Genomic DNA, 21,565 nt, shown 5'->3' on the forward strand with positions numbered 1-21,565 from the left:
TTTCTACTCTCTGTGACCGTCTCCCCCGCCGCCCCTCGGGCGAGCCTCCCCACGGGCCGCCCGCCCCGCCCGCGGCTGCCCTCCCAGCCCGAGCCGCTGCGCCTCGGGAAGTTTATTCCGCCCGCCCTCCTCCCCTTCCTCCTCCTCCTCCTCTTCACCCCGCCTCCCCTCCCTCCCCCGGCTCTTTCCCCCGGGTGGCTGCCGCCGCCGCCGCCGTCGCCGCCGCTGCCAGGCTGCTCCTTAGCCAGCCGCGCCGGCCTTAGGGCTGGAGAGCCCCTGGCCGCCCGCACCGCCCGGCTGCAGCCGCCGCGGCCGCCGCTCGGGGCCGGCCGCCGGCCCTCGGCCCCGCAGAGTTCCGGGCTCTCTCGCCGGCTGCACCGCCCCGCCCCGCCCCGCGCCGCGCCGCGCCGCGCCGCGCCGACCTGCAGCGCCCGGCTGGCTCGCACTCCGCCTCCCCCGGCTCAGCCCCGGCCGCGGCGGGACCAGAGGTGAGGGCAGGTCGCCCGCCGCGCCGCGGGGGCGGGGAGGACCCAGGGAGGAGGGCGCCTGGCGGGAGAAGAGGCTGGGATTGGGGGTGGGAAGGTGGGCGTCTGCGGTGCCTCCCCCTCGCTTTCATTCCTTTCTCCCCCAAGCTTCATCCACTCTAGGTGGGGGAAGCAGCCGCGGAACAAAACTGTCTTGCTTTGGGCCTGAACTGCTAGTGGGGTATGGGAGAGGACAGAGGCATGGGGCGGGGGTGGGGGGGTGGGGGTGTCTCTGGGTTGCAGCATGTGTGTGTTTGTGTGTGTGTGTGTGTGTGTGTGTGTGTGTGTATAGTGAACTCCTTCAGGGTGTGCGCCGCTGACTTGTAAATCGATCTGGTCGCCCGTGGCTCACCTTCTCAGCTGAGCTTGGTACAGAGTAAAGGGATGGGCTCATCACCCCCACCCTCAAAATATCCGTCTCTTCCAAGAGGAATTTTCTGCTGGAGAGATAGCCAATAAACTCTGCTCAACTCCCTCCCGCCCTCCGTTCTTCCTAGCTGCAGTTTCAAAAAGCTTCAAAGCCAGGAATGTGGGATTCATCTCCCGATCCCCAGAAGGCAAATGTGGTTACAGATGTTGCACGGTACTTTGCCAAGTTTAAAACCCTTCCTTCAACACTGTAACCAAAACAGCGAGGCTAGAACCTGGGGCGCGCTGGGGAGAGATGTGGGCCTCTGGGGCCGCTGGATTCACTAACTTCCTTTGGTCTCTAGGCTGGCTTACGTCTGTCCAGTTTTCGCCAGATATGTCTCTCCCCCTCCCCCAGCCTCCTTTCCCTGGAGTTTTGAACGTTCCTTGCATGGGAGAAAAGCTGTAGAGGAAGCTACTTAAGGGAATAAAACATTCCACTTAGTAGCAGAAGAAAAGTCTTGGTTAAAAAGTTGTGCTTCATTTGGCTTTTGGAGAGAGGTAGCAAAGTAATCAATGGATCTGTTAATTTTATTGGGCTTTCTTTTTTGAGGGTTGTGTGTGTGAGAGAGGGTGTGTGAGTGATGGGAGTTAGGTGATGAGAAGAAGGACTGATCTCATACATAGTTTGTATATTTTTGAAAAGAGGCCCTCTAATTGAGACTTAGATATAACCCAGTGGTTTTAAAGAATCCTGTCCCAGAGATGCAGACTGCTCTGACAGCCCAAGGGAAGGCGGTGGCAAAAAATAGACACCACCTCCCTTTTCCCCCAAAAAAATTCTTCCTGGAAAGGTGGTGTTAAGAAATTTCAGAGATGGGCTGATCCAAGTGGCAGGCCTTAAATGGAAACACTATAGTATGTCTTGGCACTTGTCTCTGGAGGTGGGTGGCTGGCTGGGGGCCCGGGCTTGGGCAGCCAGCAGACACTAGACTTGTGCTGACCTCAGACACTGGCCTCGCCATCCAGCTTTACAGTATGCTTAAGTATGAAATATGGGCCTCACCCTTTTCACTGATAGGGACACAGGGGTCAGGAGGTTGTCCTAGGCCTGGACAGGACTTGGATCACCTGGCTTCTAAGACCAAATCACTTTTTTTGTGTGAGGCAGTCCTTTTTGTTTGCTGGCCTGGAAGTCGAAACACAAAACAAAAAAACAAAACGGAAGTCTTTTGAAGCTGAAGTGTATAGGTCTTAAATCCATGGAACTGTGTGGCAGATGATACTCAAAAGGTGGAGAATGTCGTTGCCGTAAATTCTGGATAGATAGCAAAAATCAAGGGCTGGGATAGGGGGAGATTGGGTTCCTACTTTTCCCGAGGTCTGGGTGAATTTTTATGGAAATGGAGAGAGTGGGTTTTAAGTAAAGACTTGATTTAGGTCATAGTTTTACAACTTTTGTACCTCGGATGAGAGTGATCATTTGAATCTGAATAAATTTCCTGTTATCTCTAAGAATATTAAGGATGCGGCATAGAGAAGGAGGAGTCTGCCTTATTCAGGAACGTAATTAATTTCAGAAGTGGGGACTTAATACCATTAATAGCATTGTAATGACTTTTTTCAGAGTAGCGATTTACCAAATTTTCTGCATCTGTCCACTGAACAGCTAACAGTGATTGAATCAGTAAATAGAGACTCTGCCTCTATCTTACCCTAGATTACACAGAACTAATACTGTGATGATCATGATAGACTTCTAGGTAAGGTTGGATCAAGTAGTCCAGCCTTCTGGGGAAGGAAGGGACAGGGCAGAAATGCATTTGAAAAATGATCCTGTTACTCAAGGTCATGAGGTGAAGATGGAATCAATGTGTGTGTGTGTATGTGTGTGTGTGTACATGCAAAAAGTACATTAGACAAAGAAGAGCTGGGACCGGGAACCATCTTCTGTGCTTGTTCTGCTGTTGGATCCCTGCATCCTGATTTATTTTTATGTGAAGGGATCTAATGCACAACTTGTGAGAAACTGGGGAGAAGCAAGCTATTAATGGTATCAAAACCCTCTGATGTGTTTTGAATGAATTTGGTGACCAGTGTGACGGGGGTGGGGGGTGGGGAACATTGGCTTTGTTCTAGGCACTGTGCTCAGCTCTTCACATGCATTTTTCATGACATTTTCACAGCAATCATATGTTTTGTTATTATGTTCCTCTTTTATGATGAGAAATTGAGGCTTTCTGAAATTGAGGGAGTTGTTCTAGTTGTAGAGCTAGTCAGTGGCGGAGTGGGGATTTGAGCTAGGAGTTTGTGAGTCTCTGGAACACATGTTTTCAGCCTCTTTTGTCAGTGTTTGCCATACTTCATTTCCTCATACACCGTCTTCATGAGTTTACCATGGCTAAGTGTCAGTCTATTAATTATTTAGTATTTTTCTTTAAGGCAATGATTGACCTTAGAAAAACTAAAAAGAAGTCATCTTTTAAGAGGAAACAATATATCACTGCCATAATTGGAAAGCCAACTCCCTTGTTAGTAATGGGAGGTAATCATAAAGATACATTTATACTTACAATAAAGCCCCAAATTCAGGACCATGATTACTTGGGGTGTGTGTGTGTGTGTGTGTGTGTGTGTGTGTGTGTGTGTGTTGCAGGGACCTGGGGATCAGGGTGGAGGAAGTAGGTAGATGATCTAGCATTGGTGACAGTCTGGGTTTTTGGGTTGAATGGTGGGTTCAGGGATGCTGATTTTGTTTTTAGACTTTGTAACCTACATACATGATACATATTTTTTTGTAAAAAGATAAGGAAAATTAAACACATGACTATTAACATAATGACTAGTCGGGGGATATTTCATTGCACTATTATGACTATAGACAGCTTGGTGCCTGTGCGACGTAGGCTGGCAAATGCTTTGGCTGATTGATAAGACCCCAGGTGACAATTTTAAAGCAAGCTGATTGTTGTCATACCTGAATGAGATTGAGGTATGTCCCCTTGTCTGTATTCTCCTGCTTCCACTCTCATTTCAATATTGTGACCAAAATAATAGCAGTGGTTGCAGCATGGTTTCTCCTGACTGTGGTTTCCAGAGGCTGGGCCTGAGCCGAAGCTGGTAGTTGTCAACAGCACCTTGTCGCATGCATCTGGTGCTCAGGATGGGGCAAGAAATGCTGTCGTGAAGTGTTACAATGCTTTCATTCTTGCCCGTGGGTGAGTGTGACCGTTCAGATTGGCAAACCAGTGTTTAAGGTAAGGCAAAGCCTGGGCAAAATGTTAACAGCGTGAAACTGGCGAGGCTGGGAGATGAAGCCATCAGAGATTTTAGCCGGAGTCCACATAATCTCCTGTTTCATTTTCCCAAGCAAATATTGGGCCCTGTGGCTTTATTCCTGGAAATGAGAATTTGAATTCGGTTTCCTGGTACAAAATGCCTTCTTTGATCTCTTGGAGTGAGAACTTTGTGTTTCTTTCTGTGGCCAGTTCCCGCTCTCAGAAGAACCAAGTGGAAGGTTTACCTCTTTTTTTTTAGCAGTTGGCCGTAGACTGCTCTTGCTTGCCGTGCTGGTTTAAGAATCAGAAGTTCCAAAGCAGGATTTGTCTGTTGAAGGGGCATTCGTTTTAAAAGACTCCTTTTGAAAGAGCTTCATGAAGATGATGTGGTTGGCAAATTATGGCCTTAGGTTCGGATGGGAGGTAGTTTTGTTTGAACTTAGGCTCCCAAAATTAACTAACGAGACCCAGCAGCTTCCTTTGTGAAGTTAAAACAGATACTTCCCTGTCCCCAGTATTCAAGCCAACTGGCCAGTCGAATAATATTCCTGTGCTCTTATGTGTGTTTTGGGAAATCGGAGCTTGTTTATATGTCTGAAGACTCTTCTGTGATCCGTGAGACTTTTGTTTCCCAGAGCCACCACTACTCATTTGTTTGATTTTTGGGTTTCAGTCTCTGATCAACATTCCACTTTGCCCTTCGGGTTGCTTCATTGTTTGCTCTGGGTACTTGGCCTTTATTTCTGTGACCAGGAGAGTGACTCTGAGTTTTAGTTTTTCCAGATTTTGTGGAGGTTCATGCAGTAGGTGGGGTTTGTTTTTTGCACAGTGGGGCGAGTTCAGAGGGTCCCCTTGAGCATATGTGTTCTGCCAGTTCTTCTGTCAGGTGTCCTGATAGGTTCAGCTCTTTCTCATCTTGGGGCTGAGCCTTGGAGCCAGTCCCTATGCCTTGCCTTCCCCCCCACTTTTGGGGGAGAGCCAGTCCTCGAGGCTCAGAGTAATCTCGGTGCAGGAATGCTTCCTGGATTTTGCTTTTTGACATTTTCCTTGTATTTATCATCCTTACTACTCATTCTGGGACTTGACTGATCTTTTTTGAGGACAAGGACTTCAGGTTATTCACTCCTCCATTTATTTGCTCGACACCATTCATTCTCCTTCACCGATACAAAGCCTTTCAAAATTCCCTCATTGGGCTCTTTGAGGGCAAGGACTGTGTCTTATTCATCTTTTGTATATGTTTTGCACCTAACACAATGCCTGGCCCAGACTACACAGTCAGCAAATGGTTTTTTAATTGTCGAGAGAATGAATGGCTGATTGCATGTTGGAGAAGCAGACAAGTCCAGTACTCTAGGGAATCGGAGGCAGCCTGGGAGCAGATACTAGACACAGAGGTCCTTAAGGATGAGTTTGGGAAGCAGGGATGAAAGACATTCTAGGTAGAAGGAACTTTTTTTGATACCCCTTTAATGCTTGATACTGTGATACAGTGGACTCAACAAACATTTATTGTATTCTTTTCAGTTTATGCTTCCTGTTGTTTTTGGGTTTAAGGGCAAAACCTTCTTTGGGAAGAATATCTCAACACATATTTAATATCCTACAGCGCATTGAGTCCTGTGATCCTGAGTGCGTGGCTGGGACTCTTTCAAGTTGGTGAACTGACTCCTTCACACTGACTTTGTCCTGTTACGTATGTTCACAAATAGTTGACAGGGAAAACAGTGTGGTAGGCAGTGCTCATTGTGGAGAGATGGAATGTGGATGACCTCTTTGGAAAATGGATGGAATCCAGAGTGAAATTTTCTTTTGATAGGTTTTAAGGGCTGATTTGAGTGGGCATGCCATGTAGACCTTTTCTGCTTGAGTGCTTGATAGTTGGGTGCCTTGCTCATCTGTGAAAGTTAGGCACGGGGTCTTCGGTAGCCTCTGTGCAGCATGGATGACGTTGAAAATGAGATCACTTTGGGGTGCCTGGCTGGCTGAGTTGGTAGGGTATGCTACTCTTGATCCTCGGGGTCATGAGTTCATGGGTATAGAGCTTACTTAAAAAAAAAATTATGACATAAAGAAAATAAGATTGCTCTCGTTTTTATTTTTCTTTTTAAGGCAATTATGGAAGAATTATCAATTGCACTTCTAAAAATAACCTTGAGCTTGATGGGAAATGTACGGGGGGGCTAGAGGAACATAGGAGTGGTCTTAGAGCTGGGTATTAGATGTATAGTGGTACTTGGACTTTGAAGAGAGTGGATACTGAGAAAGAACTTGAGAAAGAGTGTTCCGGTGCAGAGGAGATGAGTTGAGATATTTTAAGCCAAGTTCGGACCCTTACCTTACAATAGCTATTGTAGCTCTTGATGAGTGGCCGTGTACTCTCTGTGAAAACATCATGTGCCTGATGGATCACTCTCTTTAAGTTATAGGTTAATACTTGTAAGTATTAAGAAAGCTGGAGCTTTTGGACTTGTCACTTGATGTCAGGGACTTACACAAGATAGAAACATACGTAGGAACAACCAGTAGGAGGAAAAAGTGTAGGTGGTTGTCTAGAGTGATCTTTATCTTCCTTTAGAGAATAAGGAAAATGGTAAGGGACAAGGGTGCCGAGTGATTTTTTTTAAAATGTTTTTTGAACTTGGAGAACTGAACTGTTGTGCACAACAGGTGGCAAGAACAAATATTCTCTTACTTTATGAGTATGGCCTAGTTAAAAAATGGAAAATCTCAGTCCTCGGAGATTATATAAACATAAATGTTCTATTTCAGTGTTTTAAAAACATTTTTTACTCGCAGCAATACATTTTACATCATGACTGAGTACACACACATACACACATGCATATTAAAAATAAAGCTGAATTATAATTTTTACAAAACAATACAGCAGTGCGTCCTAATTTCTAGTCAATTTAAAAAAATATCCTGTTCTCTATTTACTACATTGATTTCACAACTTGCTAATGGGTTCTAACCAGCAGTATGAAAAAAAAAAACCTAGATATTATGGAAATCAGCTTTAATTTGTTTATTGGACATTTGCTAATCTGGATGAGAATTTTGTTTTTCTTTTTGTATGAGTCTCAATTATTCTACAGATGGTCCATGCCCTTCTGCTCTCCCCCCACTCCCCCACCCATTGTTTTTTTCTCTGTGTAGGGGGTCTTTGCTTGTTTCTCCACATCAGATTAAAGTGACTAATATGTGCTTTGGACCAGCTCCCAAAGTACAGCATCATCTTGAGCCTCATCAGCATCAAAGGTGGGGCTAATTAACTTAAACTAGAGGCAGGAGCCACTTAACTCCCTGTTTGCTTAGGTTATATTTGAAATGGGTTGGTGACTCTCGGTAATAAGGGGACAGCAGGAGTCCCTCTTTAGGTCCCCTGCACCGGAAGGATAGGAGAGAGGTAGGGAGGGTGACTTGATAACAGTTATCGTTCTGAAACACAAAACAAGGTTAGTAGGGACCAGCTTTTTGCATCCAAAGATGTAAGTAAGAACTTAATCAGTGTCTGCAGTCATCCTTGCTGTCATTGTCCTTATCATGAAACTCTTTCCTACCTTGCTGCTGCTTCTTTATCGTTTCCCCTCTTCTTCTTCCTTCATCTGTTGGGCATTTATCAAGAATCTGTACCTCGGGCTGGGCATGGAAAGGACAGTAACATTAAGTTGAGCTCAAGGTGCACTTGAGTAAGGGCCTGAAGAACTGCACGTCTAACTGTAAACGGCAGAAGGCCAAGTATCTTGGTCACGAGATACAGGGGGGATAAGGATCAAACAACACCTTTGAGGAAGTGACTGTTTGGCTGGCCTTGGAAAAAGGTACCATTCCGATGTTATCATTTTCAGAGATGTCTGTATGTGTCTAGGTTGTGGAGGAGGAAATCTGCCAGAGCCAGGGGATGGGGCAAGGAACTATGAGGTAGTTGGCTTTGGTTTAAGGGCCACGTTGTGTAAAAACATAGTTGCACCTGTTTGTCACCGCTGGAGTCAGACTCGGTGCCTTGAGGTGCAGCTTCTCAGCAAGGCAGAGTGACCCGAGATAACTGGAAGGAAGAGCAGGTTCATGGCTTTGGTTTTGCACTAATGCCGAAGCCAACGTTGAGCGGAGGGGCGGGTGCTATGGCAGTGTTGCCCACCCTCCCCCATGTTTATTCTTTTCTTGCCAAGCGTATATGGTAACTCCTGGAAGTTAAAAGGCTTGTGGAACGTGACTGTGTGGAGTACATCAGGGGCAACACGGCAGAAGAAAGCTTAGAAAGGGGGATTTAGAGCCAAGTTATGGTTTTCTTTGGATGCCCGGCAAAAGATTTTTAGACCTGATTCTAAAATAGCAACAGTAAGATAACATCTGGAAGGGAGGCCCTGCTCAGGCCCCTTGCTTGCATTCTCACATTTAATACTCACACCCGGGCTAGGAGGAACTCCCATTTGTGATCCCCATTTTATGGAAGGAGAAACTGAGACTCAGAGGGACGCTGTAAGATGCCTGAGGTCACACATCTGAACTTGAACTCAGGCTGTACATTCCAAAGTCACTTGCTCTAAAGCAGAGTTTGGAAACTGGTGGCCCCCAGGCTGACCACACCTCAGATTTAGGTCCCGTTTGATACTGTATGTAACACTTTTTTTTTTTTTTTCCTTTTTGAAATAGTTGCCATCATTTAAATAGGGGGATATTTCCCAGAACAAATTCAGCTTTCCACGTTCTTCTGCAAGACTGCAAGCCCTGGCAGCCCAAGGCCCACATTCCTGTAGGGACCTGCCGGAGCTCCTTGTTACTGTGTGATTCTCAGTGGACGTGTGCACTTGGGTTTGCCGCAGTCCCAGCTCAGCCAGTTTCCTCCCAGACGCCGAGGCCCAGCATCACTCGCTCTTTATTCTTTATTCTCCTAGCCGGCTCACTCTGACCTGCTCACTGATTGGCCCTATGGCATATGACTTTGAGGTCCCTGATCCATAGTCTTCTATTTCGCCACAGATTAGCGGTGAGGGCAGATGCCCAGTAGGTGAGGGAAATGAGGGTAGGGGGAATTAGGGTTTTGGCCTTGGTCTGGAGGAGCCATAAGGTGCGCAAATCATTTTTTTTGAAGAGAGGAAGGGGTGAGTGGGAGGCAGAAGGATGTGACTTAGGGAACGTGGATGACTGAGAGAAGGGTGCTGATCCTAAAAGAAAATGAAGGGTTAAGAGGAGCTGGTTGGGAATAGGGCATGGTATTGGGGTTCAGGTTCTGGTGGAGTAAGTGCCTAGAAGAGGGCTTGCTTGAGTCTCGTGAGGAGTTGGAAACACAGCAGTGGAACCAGCAGATAAGGGTTTGGAGCTGTGGGGATTAGATCTGTGTGAGAGGATGCCATCCTGGGGCATTCGGATCTGGGGGGAGAAAGGTCCCTTTTGGAAATAGGAAGAAATGAACTGTGGTCTGAATGATAAAATGAACCAGCTACAAACAGCTTAAAGTCTCTTACTGACTTTTTTGGCTCAAGTGCCTTATCTTGCAAACAAATCAAATGTTTATCCTAATAAAGGAATACTGTAACAGTCGTCAACTTTTGAACATGGGACCTGATAAACATCTGCTCATAGAATCAAAGGCAGATGCACTGTTTGATGGCTGACACCTATAATCTATGTTTATGCCTATTGCACTGAGTCTAATTTAGGTGAAAGAAATTGGAACTTTTTTTTTTTTTAAGTATCAAAGGTGGCAGAAAAAGTGGTTTTTCTAGCCCTGAGATGGGGAAAACAGGGCCAAAAGCAAATGACTTGTTTTGAGATTTATTCTTTTAGCGGGTTTAGAATGGAATGTCCTTTTTAAATTACAGATGAGGGTTTTTGTTTTTTTTTTTTCTTTTTTTCCTCTCCTTCTTATCTTGACTTGTTTGTTAAGGATTCCCTCCAACTCGATGTTACTTAATCAGCCAGGTCCTTCTCCGTGCTCTCCTTCTCCCACTTGGTTCCCTTTTGATCCCAGAAGGTATTGTTTTAAGGACATTCTAGGTACAGGTGGAGTGAATCTCCCAGATGTGGCTATTGAGCAAGAAAATCTTCCAGGAAGGCATTTCTTTTGTTCTCATACTTTTTGTAAATTTTTAATTTTAATTCTAGTATAGTTAACATACAGTGTTCTATTATTCTTATATTTTTGTCTCAGACATTATGGTCTCCTTTTTGGGCCACATGATTCTTAAAAAAAAAAAAAATCAAATTGGTGTTTTTATTTATAATTCCTGACTTTATTTTATTACAGTACATTAGTATGGGTTCCCATAATTTTTTTCTTAACCAAATATTTTTGATTTTTTTATGATAGTTTATGTTTTAGAGACGATATTTATGTGATATATGTGCTTATGATAAGATTTGAAGTATAGGAAGGGTATATAGGAAAGGTAACTTTGGTCCTCTGGCTTCTACTCTCCCTTCCTAGAGAAAAACCATCATTAAAACGAATTGTACATCCTTCCAGTGGTCATTTTTACATTTACAAACATATACTAATGTGTTTTTCTTATAAATATAATATATTGCACATATTTCAGTTCTGGACCTGGCGTTTTTCATTTAGTTTATCTTGGAAATCGTTTCCTATCAGGATGAACAGTTTCCTTATTATTTTGAAAGGTAATTCCATAGTATAGATGTATCATAATTTATTTAATTGGTCTTTTACTTATTTTAGGTAACATTATGTGTTATAATGTTGTAGTGACTGTCTTTACATATGCTAGCTACCATGTATCTACACACTGATTTATATGTAGACGTGTATGGAGATCTGTCTCCTGTATATTGGGGGGAGGTATAAATATCAAGGACTGGAATTACTGAATCTAAGGTATTTACATTTAAAATTACAGTAGAGGTTGTACCAAGAATTTGATATTTGAGTTGTGTTGGTGAAGCAAGGCGGCGTGGTGGGAATGACAGAGCAACCCATGAGACTGAAGCAGGAGTCTGTTCTCTCTGGTGTAAACCGATTTTGTGGCCCAAGAAAGTCACTTAACTTTTTTCTTTGTGGTACTTTTCTTTCCTCATCTGTTTGGAAGAGCAGAGACTCAGCTATTTCAGAAGTTTAATAATTTGTTGATTCTTTCAGTCTCCCTCCTGTTTGGTACTTCCAGTAAATGGAGCTTGATGATTTTTTTTTTTTTCCTTCCTTGTGTAAGTTTGAGTCTGAGGAACCGTGGGCTTTGGAAGCCTTGCTAACCACAGGTTTACTTTGATTGTTTTAAAGCACTATGTCTGGTTTGTGCTTTATGTTAAAAGCAGAGCTTATAGGGCTGATTATCTTTAAAAAAAATACGGTGAGTGGTAAGTAGGCATTTAGTGACCAAGAAACTCATATAGTCAGCTTTTTTATTATTGATCAAGAATGGAGGCAATGGATTTTTAGACTTAGGGAAAAGTTTTATTTTTGTAATAGCTTTTAAAAAAAGCAATAAGCATATGATAGACAGTTTTTAAGAAACAGCAAAATTTTATTTATGATTTTGGAGATACTAGAGTAGACTGTTTTGGATCTTTCAAAGTTTTTATGATAGGAAAAAGATACAATAGGGGATTATTGGAAATTTTGAGGTATTTAGCTGGTATAGTTTAATAAAATGGTTGTGTTTCCTGGCAGTTACCAAATTAGATGCATTTAAAAATCCAAACCCAAGTAAATAAAATTTAATATAAAATTCATGGTTTTTTTTTTTTTCCCATGTTGCATTTTCTTCTTTAGAAATTGGCTCCCCCAGAATTAAGCAACATGCTTAAGATTTTTCATTTCAAAGACTTAAAAATTTTGGGCTGTTAGTATAAATGTAATTTTCCTGGAAAAGATTTTGAGCCCTTGGTTACTCATGAAAAAAAAAATTACTTACTAAAGCTCTTTAACTATACAAATTTATTCACTTAGCTGTAGAGTAGCAAAAAAAAAAAAAAAAAAAAGGAAACAACTTAAATGTTCTATAATAACCTACATATGTAACCTTTATATATGTTACATATATATGCATATGATATATGCACACACACTTTTATTAAAAAAATGGAAAATTATATAGTCACCAAAAGTATTATCTGAGATGAATTTTCAGGGACAGCTCTCACCTTCAAAGTAACCTTCTCAAAAGAAGGTTTTGGTGGGTATTCCATCTAATTAGATCTTTCTTCTTTTCCATATCTTTTTTTTTCTTTTTTTTTTTTTAAGAGATTTTAGTTATTTATTTGAGAGAGGGAGAGAGCACTCACACGAATGGGGGAAGGGGCAGAGATGGAAAAACAGGCTCCCCACTGAATGACCTGAGCTGAGCAGACACTTACCCTGAGCCACACAGGCACCCCTCTTCTTTTCTGTATCTTACATATGCTACCTTATGTATACTACCCATATCTCTGGGGTAAATACTGAGCACAGAGACGGTGTTTGTTTGGTACTCTGAGTGTGCATGTGTATCCTGTGCTTAGTATATTGCTATATCTATAGTAGGCATGCAGACATTTTTAGAATGAATAGAATAGGCCACGAAGAGTATACAAAACAATATTAAGTAGAAAAAGCAGGACATGGGGTGCCTGGGTGGTTCAGTTGGTTGAGTGTCTGCCCTCGGCTCCGGTCGTGGTCCCGGGGTCCTAGGATTGAGCTCCACATTGGGCTCCTTGCTCAGTGGGGAGTCTGCTTCTCCCTCTGCCTCTGTCCCTCCTCACTTATTGTTCATTCTCTAAAATAAATAAATACATTCTTTTTTTTTTTTTTAAAGAAAAAGCAGGACACAAAAACCATACAATTCCAAACCCATAAATTATATACAATTCCATAAATGTAGGTAAACATAAGACATAGTACAATTCCAGACTTGTAGTTATAGACATATGGACATAGAAAAAAAAAAGACTGGTAGGAAGTAAAGGGGACTATTAACAGTTATTGTCTTGGAGCTGTGGGTCGTGCATAATTTTGAAGAGAAAATCTTTAAATACAAATGGGTGAAGTAAATATTGGAAGATTATGTCACCTCAATAATGTATTTTACCCTTTCAGCATTAAAGGTGGTCACCTTCCCTAAAATGATGTATTACAATACCATGGCCTTTTCTCCTCTTGAGTAAAATGTACTGGGTCTCTGCAGTGTGACAGGTTTTATATCTGCTTTAGAATTAAATTATGATCTGAGAGTTGCACTTTTAAGAAACTGGGTTTAATTTTACATCAGTTGAAGTTAAAGGGTAGTGAAAGAATATTAGATCTGGTACAAGTGTCTAATTATAATTATTGACGCATTTTCAAATGCTCTCTTAAGTATGATACATTGCCCATGATTTTGACAGCTTTGACTACATTAAACCTGCTGGAACACTCTTTGCACAAAGATTTGTTTAAACTGAGAATTGTCAGAAGGATTCTTTGAAGAGTAGATGAACACAGATTTAGAGGTCAAATGGTGTTTTATTTCCCACTGTGCCTGGTGATTTTAGTCTGTTAAATGTTAATCGGAAGATTATCTGGATTTAGTTTTCATTTCAAGAAAACTGGGAATTTAATTTTTCTGTGTAGTGTAAAAAAAAGTAGGTGAGGATATTCATTTATCATTGATTCTCTGCCACGTTAGCTAAGCTTCTACTTATCTCTCTTGCTGAAGGTCTCCAACTGCGAAACTCCAAACCGACACACTTGATTCTGCATAACAACCTCATTTTCAGAAGGTCTCCTTAGACCAAGTTCATATATTATCTCCTTTGTGTGGCTACTCCTTCCCTTTATGTAGATTTGTTGAGTAGCTACCACGTGCCGGGCACTGAGCATATAAAGACAGAAAGGCTGTCGGAGAGCTCAGCCTGAGAGAAGGAGAAGAATCAATCGCCAAGCCACAGCCGAGCAAAGCACCAGAATGGAATTCGAAACATAGAGATAGGATATGCAGTTTTGTTCGAGAGGGCATCTGAGGTCATCTTTCCAGAGGAATGATATTCTTGAGCATCTTGAAGGTTGAGGAGGAAGGTAGCAGGTGGGAAAAGGGCCTTTGGTACAGAGGCTTATAGGAAAAATGGCATCCTTCAGAGCCGAATGTGACCAGTGCTCTGCTACTCAGAAGTGTGGTGGTTGGTTCAGCAGGAATGGCACCGTTTGGGGCGCGAGCCTCACTGGTGATGGGGAGTCTCAGGGCCACCCAATTCTGCTGAGTGAGAGTCAGTGCTGCAACAGTATGCCCATGTGATTTGAATGCTTCTAGAAGTTTGAGAAACCCTGGACTGCAGCACGAGGAGGAGGCAAAGGATGGGAGAGCTGGGGAAGTAGACCGCCTGCTAAGGAGTCTGGACTTTAGTTTTCAAACATGGGCTTGATAATGAAGAAGTAACATTATCAGATTCGTATTTTCCACAAATCATCTGGAAGTACAAGTGAGGCAGCCTGTTACACGATGTTTCTTGAAACCGGAATCAAAAAGTACACCACAACCAAAAAAAAAAAAAAAAAAAAAAAAAAGTACACCACAAAAGAAGTCCTCAAATAAGTGAGAAATGTAGGATGTTATACTCTTCTCTCAGACAGTGTAAGTTTTCATGGCACATTGGAAGTTCAGAGAAGCCGGCATGGAGAACACCTTACCTGAATCATTTACCCTGGGATATTCCCAGATGTTCCTGGTCTTTCAAGTTATACCTCAGTGGAACCCTTTGTAGCTGCCTGGCTATTAACACCCCAGGGGGGGTGGAGAGCATTTTGGAGAACACGTTTTTGGGAAATGCTAGCTCTCATTCCCACACTTGAGACATTGCCTTAACTTATTAGTAGGGTGACCAACTGTCTGGGATTGCCTGGGACTCTGGGCCATCCTAGGCTGCTGGACTTGCCGTGCTCAAGTCCTGGATAGGCAAAGTGAGTTTGGTACCGTTCCTACCTGTTTACTGTGCTTTTGACTGATTGCCTCATTTTCTTTAGATGGGCTCAACCTTGGACCTTAAATACCTGTTTCAGGCTCGTTCTAATGGAGTGATTCCCAAATGTGTTTGTGTGTTGGAAGCACCCGGAGGGGTTTCCAAACCCAATGCCCGTTCCCACCCCACAGGTTGTGATTTAATTGGTCTGGATGTACCCTGACAGTGGAATTTTTTATAGGCCTCCAGATGAGGGGTGTGAAAACTCGTTCCAAATAACTATAACTGTGAAAATGCAGTATTGATGCACCTTTAGAATTTATTTTAATTTCATTTAATTAACTTCTGTAATAGAAGCACTAATCATTATAAAGAAAAAAAGTTGAAGAACTGGATCTAGCATCATGCTGGGGAATGAGGGATAGCAGATGTTCCTCACTTTGGGAAACATTTGTTCGGAGGCTGGGGGAGCAGCAGACTGGCCATGCAGTGGGGACAAATGTGGCTTGAGAAGACGGTGGAGGTTTCAGAGCCCTTCAGGGGGTTGAGCTGATGAGATGTGGAAACTGATCTGGCCTGTGTGCTTTGGTAGAGGAGGATCTCTGGCTTCAGGGGTTCTAGACAGGGATCCCATCACAATAGAGAGGAGTAGAGAATACAGGAAGGACTGAATTTCCAAGTCCTGTTCCAGAGCCTTGGGACATCCAGGGGGAGGTGATGAGTGGACTGTTGAGAAGAAAAGAGTCATAGTTAAAAAGCGCTGGGCTGGAAACAGAGGAGAGCCTCTCCAGGTACGGAGGGCAGCGAAGTTCCAGGTGGAGAATCGGCTTGGCTGGGAAGCAGGCTTGAGGGTGCTTTACACCTGGGGTTCATGGTGAGGGCAGGGGAGGGACCTGAGGGAGGAGTCTGGGAACAGCCCAACCTGTAGGAGTGATGCTAAGGAGAGTGTGTCTTCCTCGGCTCACCCCAAGGAAGGTAGCCCTGTGAACCGGATAAGAGCTCAAGAGGGCAGTTTGTTTCGGTAATGTAGGACGTCATTAGTCATGTTTGTGTAAATTTAGCGTGAGGGAGGAAACAAGATGATAGCGGGGTCACCGAAGAAAAAGCCCGGGATAGGATGGGACCTTAGGGAATAAATCTGGGTTTGTTTGGGAAGTAGTCATCCTCTAGTTACTCATGGAAGTTATTTCAACAAGGAACAACGATTATAACGAATATTCAGATATTCACAGATAAATTGCCAGAGCTCTCTGGGGCTCCGTAAAATTGCTTTACTTTCAAATCATACCACTCACCTTTTTTCTCCTTCTCTTACTATTCCCCGGGCACAACAATGTCAGATTCTGAATTTGTATGTTTATAAGTGTCATTAAACGCTTTTTTTTAAAATGTTGACGAGAAGGCAGCGTGTGAGTCAGTATGCCACCTTTGTTCTGAGGTAGTTCACATTTGTGGATGGCTTTGGAGTGTGCCAAAGCAACGCCCTGTCTTATGTGAGCCTCTGAGTAACCTTTGTACGGAAGGCAGGGCTGAGAACAGTATTCTTCCATTTCACAGGGAAAAAAAGAGTAGAAGCTCTGAGGTTTAATATATTGAGGAGGACTTGCCTGTGATTAATGACTTAGTGACAAGTCCAGGAGGGGATCCTGGTGTCCTGGCATGGTATTTCTTCCATCAAATTCAGGAATGGGTGGGAGTGGAGTGTGTCCCCTGCTCCCTCACCCCCCAATTTTCCCCCAATTAGTTTGTAAGTTCTTTGAGGGCAGAGGGCAAGAGGCCTGTTGGGCCAAGCTTCCCCCTCACAAGGTGTCTCACATGGGTCTTGACATTACTTCTGAATGACAGGGCCTCGGAACTATAACAACAGGATTGAAAGAAGGCATCGTGGGTCGCACAACTTTGAACTTGTGTCTCATTACTGAACCATGCAATTATCTTGAGACCAGCCCAATAATATCCCCTGGCATGTTTTGTAAATATTTAATACATACACAGTTTTTGTCACTCTGTTTTGGCATTTTTTATTTTCAAACCAGAAGTCATCTACAGTGGAAGAGGCCCCAGACGGTCTGGACTTCAGCGGGGCTCTCCTTTACATATGTGATGCCTCGATGGGCTGCGTGGAGGGGTGTGAGGGTACATCAGCCTCTTTGGCAAAGCTCACAGTTGAGGAAAGCTGATCTTGTTTTGTAATCTCTGCAGGGCGCGAAGTGGGCACTCAGTAAATACTTGTTACTTTGAATAAGGGAGGTGCTGTTTTGTATTGCACATTCTCCATTTTATCACAATGGACCATTATCAATTTTTTTTTAAATGACCTTTTTTTCCTCCTGTGAATCGTTAAAGATAGGATGTTAGGGTTTCGGGAAAGGGAATGATGAAAGAGAATGAGAAAATGGGATCAGCAAGTTTTAGGATGAGAGAAAAGAGGTTTTGAGTGAGCTATGAAAAGTTGAAAGCAGGAAGGAGTCGCTTAGGGGGAACTGGAAGGATGTCAGACACTTTTAAAGGAGCCTATGGAGGGGAGGTGAGGATGAGACGGAAGTATTCTAATCTGATGATGTCTTAGAGGAGAAAACTGAAGGTCTTTTCAACCTTAATTATAGCCACAGGACAAAAGCACATTATGGCACTTTTTTTTTCCTACTTCTACTAAGGGATGGTAGTGTATAATTTTTTTTGTATAGTCCTGTCTAAGAAGCCATATTTCAGACTACATTGAAATATATTATTTTTCAGAATGCTATGGATTGAGGAAGAGGAATAAGATTTTGAGTCCGTTTTTTGTATTTACATTAAAATTTCAAGGTACTGCTTCAGTATGAAGTGAGGAACTTTTTAGTCACTGAGGCAAATTTAGGCAGATGAGTTAATGTTTGGTCATCAGAAAAAGTGCCATTAGGAGCTTGTTTCTTTTGAGAAGAGAAAAAGGCAAAATATGAGTCAGACCATAAAGTCATTTCCCTGCACTTAATTCAGCTCCCCTCCCGCTGAAGGACCGTTGACCCACAAGGCTAATTCAGACTTGTACAGACTCTACCTCCCTAAAGCCTCTCCCCCAGGACCACCCGCAGAGCAGGTTTACTCCGTCTTCAAGGCTGTCTGGGACAGAGTTTTCTTTTGTGCGGGCCCCATCCGTTGCTCATTGGCTTTCATGAGGAACGTGAAAAGGCAGTCAACTCATTGGAGGGGTGTAAAATGTGTTTTATGGGTACACACTCTGCTGTGCATTTTGGGTCTGCTAGTTCTGCGGCCAAGCGCCATCCTTCTTTCCTCTGTCTTTGCTCTTGATCTCCCAGTGGTTGCTATCTTGTGTTCCGTTTTACTGGTGATTGAGATAATCTCCAAAATGTTGTGTGAATTTCCTGACTAGAAATATGTCTGTGAAGGTGGATGTGAATTGTTAGGAATAATAAAAGAAAGAAATGCTTCCATCATCTTTCTTTCTTCAAACTTTTATGATCTATTTATGGTTTGTTTTGATTCATGCTTTTTTCTGTTCATTAATTAATTAATTAATTATTATTATTATTATTTTATTCAATATAGATGATATGGTAGGCCCTGTGCTTGTAGCAAAGATGCTATTCCTGGCCTCAGGAGAATTCACAGCTTAGTCAGAGAGACACATGCCTCCATGGTTACAGTGCAGGTGGGCAAGTGCTGTCCATCACAGAAGTGTGCGGAAGGTACAACAGCGGGTCCAGAGGAGGGACACCTAACCCGTCTTGGGCAGAAGGATGTAGGGAAGTTTCTGACCCATGGAGGTATTAAGTGCACACTTTATTATTTTTATTTTTTAATTTATTTTAATTTTTAAAAAAGATTTTATTTATTCAAGATTGAGAGAGAGAGAGAGAGAGAGAGAGAGAGCATGAGCAGTGGCGGAATGGGGAAGCAGACTCCCTACTGAGTAGGGAACCCCACGTGGGGCTCCATCCCATCCCAGGACCCTGGGATCATGACCCGAGCCGAAGGTAGACGCTTAACTGACCAAGCCACCCATGCGCCCCTAATTTTTACTTATTTTTAAAGTGTTCACTGAAGGGGTGCCTGGGTGGCTCTGTTGGTTAAGGGTCTGCCTTTGGCTCCGGTCATGATTCCAAGGTCCTGGCATAGAGCCCCACTTTGGGCTCCCTGTTCAGTGGGGAGTCTGCTTCTCCCTCTCCCTTTCCCGCTCCCCCTGCTTGTGTTCTCTCTCTCTGTCAAATAAATAAAATCTTAAAAAAAAAAAAAAAGTAAAAATCAGCCTAACAGTGTAGGGCAGGTATTCTAACATGGTGAACATTCAGAGAAAAGGTAGAAGGCATAAGAAGTTCATCATTCATGCTGGGAACCACAGGGAATTTAGTTTATAGCTTGTGGTATGTGTGGGGATTGATGTGGCATAAGGCTGGAGAGGTGGGTGAGGCCCACGTTGTGAGGACTCCTTATTCTGTGCTCAGCAGTTCAGCTCTTACTCCCAAACTGTGTTAGCTATTAGGGAATTTTAGGTAGGAAAGGAGTCTAATTCGATTTGGATTTTGGAACATTCACAGGCAGCAGTTTTGAAGATAATCTTTAATAATTTTATTTGTTCATGTATGCAATTGACTGAATTGTGTGTGTCCCCCAAAATTCATATGTTTAAATTCTAACCCCCCAGTGTGATAGTACAGATCTTTCTCAACTTAGGATAAGGTAACATACTGATAAACTCATTGTAAGTTGACGATAACCCTAAATCGAAAAGTATTTAATACACCTAACCTACTAAACATCACAACTTAGCCTAGCCTGCCTTAAATGTGCCCACAACCCTTACATTAGCCTACAGCTGGGAAAAATCATCTAACACAAAGCCTATTTTATAATAAATTGTTGAATATCTTATGTAACTTACTGAATACGGTACTGAAAGTGAGACACAGAGTGGTTATCTGGGTGCAGAGTGGTGGTCAGGGTATTGGTTATTTACCCTCATGATGGCGTGACTGACTGGGAACTGTGCTGCCCAACGTCACGAGAGAGTGTCATTCTCTGTTTCACCAGCCTGGGAAAAGTTCAGAATTCAGAATTTTAAAGTTTGGTTTCTATTGAATGCGTTATCGCTTTAACACATTTGTAAAGTCAGAAACTCCTAAGTTGAGCTGTCAGATGTGGGAGACCATCTGTATTTGAAGATGGGGTCTCTGGGCGATAACTGGATTTAGATGAGGTCATGAAGGTGAGCCCCTCAGGAAGGGATTGGTGCCCTCATACGGAGACACCAGGGAGACTTGCCGTCTGCCATGTGAGGGCATAGTGAGAAGGCAGCTGTCTGTAATGTCCTCTTCAGGAACTCAGTTGGTGGGTACCTTGATCTTGGACTTCCCAGACTCTAGAACTCTGAGAAAAGAAATTTCTGTTGTTTAAGCCACCCAGCCTGTGGTATTTTGTTATGACACTCTGGACTAACACAGTCTATTTTATGTATGTGGATAATTAGGAAACTAGGCTTACTGGGAATGAATACCATTAGAGGATCATGGTACCTGTAGTACCTATAGTGTGTGTGTTTGCATCACTATGTAAAACAATGATTTTAAGTACCTTTTTTTTTTTTTTTTAAGATTTCATTTATTTATCTTGAGAGAGAAAGTGGGAGAGGGGAGGGGTAGAAGGAGAAGCAGATGCCCAGCTGAGCAGGGAGATCGATGTGAAACTTGATCCTAGAACCCTGAGATCATGACCCAAGCCAAAGGCAGGTGCCTAACGTCTCAGCCACCCAGGTGCCCACTTTTTTTTTTTTTTAATATTTTATTTATTTATTTGAGAGAGAGAGAGATCACAAGTAGGCAGAGAAGAAGGCAGAGAGAGAGAGGGGGAAGCAGGCTCCTTGCTGAGCAGAGAGCCGGATGCAGGACTCGATCCCAGGACCCTGAGATCATGACCTGAGCTGAAGGCAGAGGCTTAACCCACTGAGCCACCCAGGCGCCCATTTTTAAGTACTTTTGTTTGTACATGTGAGGATGTATCTTAAACATGTTATCCAGCACTTACTCTGTCCCAGATATTTTCAGGTTGAGTCTGATCTCCTTTCCCAAGGTCTTGTTCTATTTTTCTGTCCTTTTCTCCCAACCTCTTCTAGTTTATCCTTTTTGCTGGCTTTTGCCTTGAGCTTAGAAATAGGTTTATGTCTTCCCTATCATGAATCAAAATGTTTTGAACCTTGTAACTTTCATAAGCTGCTTCCTCAGGAAGCATTTCAAAAAAACAAAAACCTGAGTGTACATTCATGGCTGACTCTTAAGCCCCTTGTCATTGTCTTTGAGATATAACATTCTCTCTCTCTTTCCCCTTATTCTTCTGAAGTCACTCCCATTCATTAAATGTTTCCCAAGTGCCAGGTTGGGCATCAGATGCGAGTGCCCCGGGGGGGTTGTGGCTTCCTCAGTGGGCTCTTCCTTGGGGTAGAGTCACAAGGTGGGGAGGATCTCGTCCAACCACCCAGGCCCTGCATTGTGTCCTGTGCGTGAGCCCCTGGGCCTTGTGGAATTTCTGTAGTTAGGGGACCCAGGTCTACTG

General features: G+C 43.2%; 1 protein-coding gene across 3 annotated transcripts in view; it reads left to right on the plus strand.

Annotated features, from left to right (window-relative positions):
- The first annotated feature begins 348 nt into the window (after positions 1 to 348).
- The window catches only part of ACVR1 (activin A receptor type 1), a 126,762-nt gene continuing 105,545 nt past the window's right edge, over positions 349 to 21,565 (plus strand). For 2 of the 3 annotated variants that reach the window (XM_080797941.1, XM_080797943.1), the window contains exon 1: positions 468 to 488. The gene's annotated coding sequence lies outside the window, so the exon portion shown is untranslated. Of the gene's footprint in view, positions 489 to 21,565 lie in introns of all 3 variants that reach the window. The other variant, XM_080797940.1, reaches the window with a different exon arrangement.

Source organism: Martes martes (genome assembly GCF_963455335.1).
Source record: "Martes martes genome assembly, chromosome: 3".
Lineage (NCBI taxonomy): Eukaryota > Metazoa > Chordata > Mammalia > Carnivora > Mustelidae > Martes > Martes martes.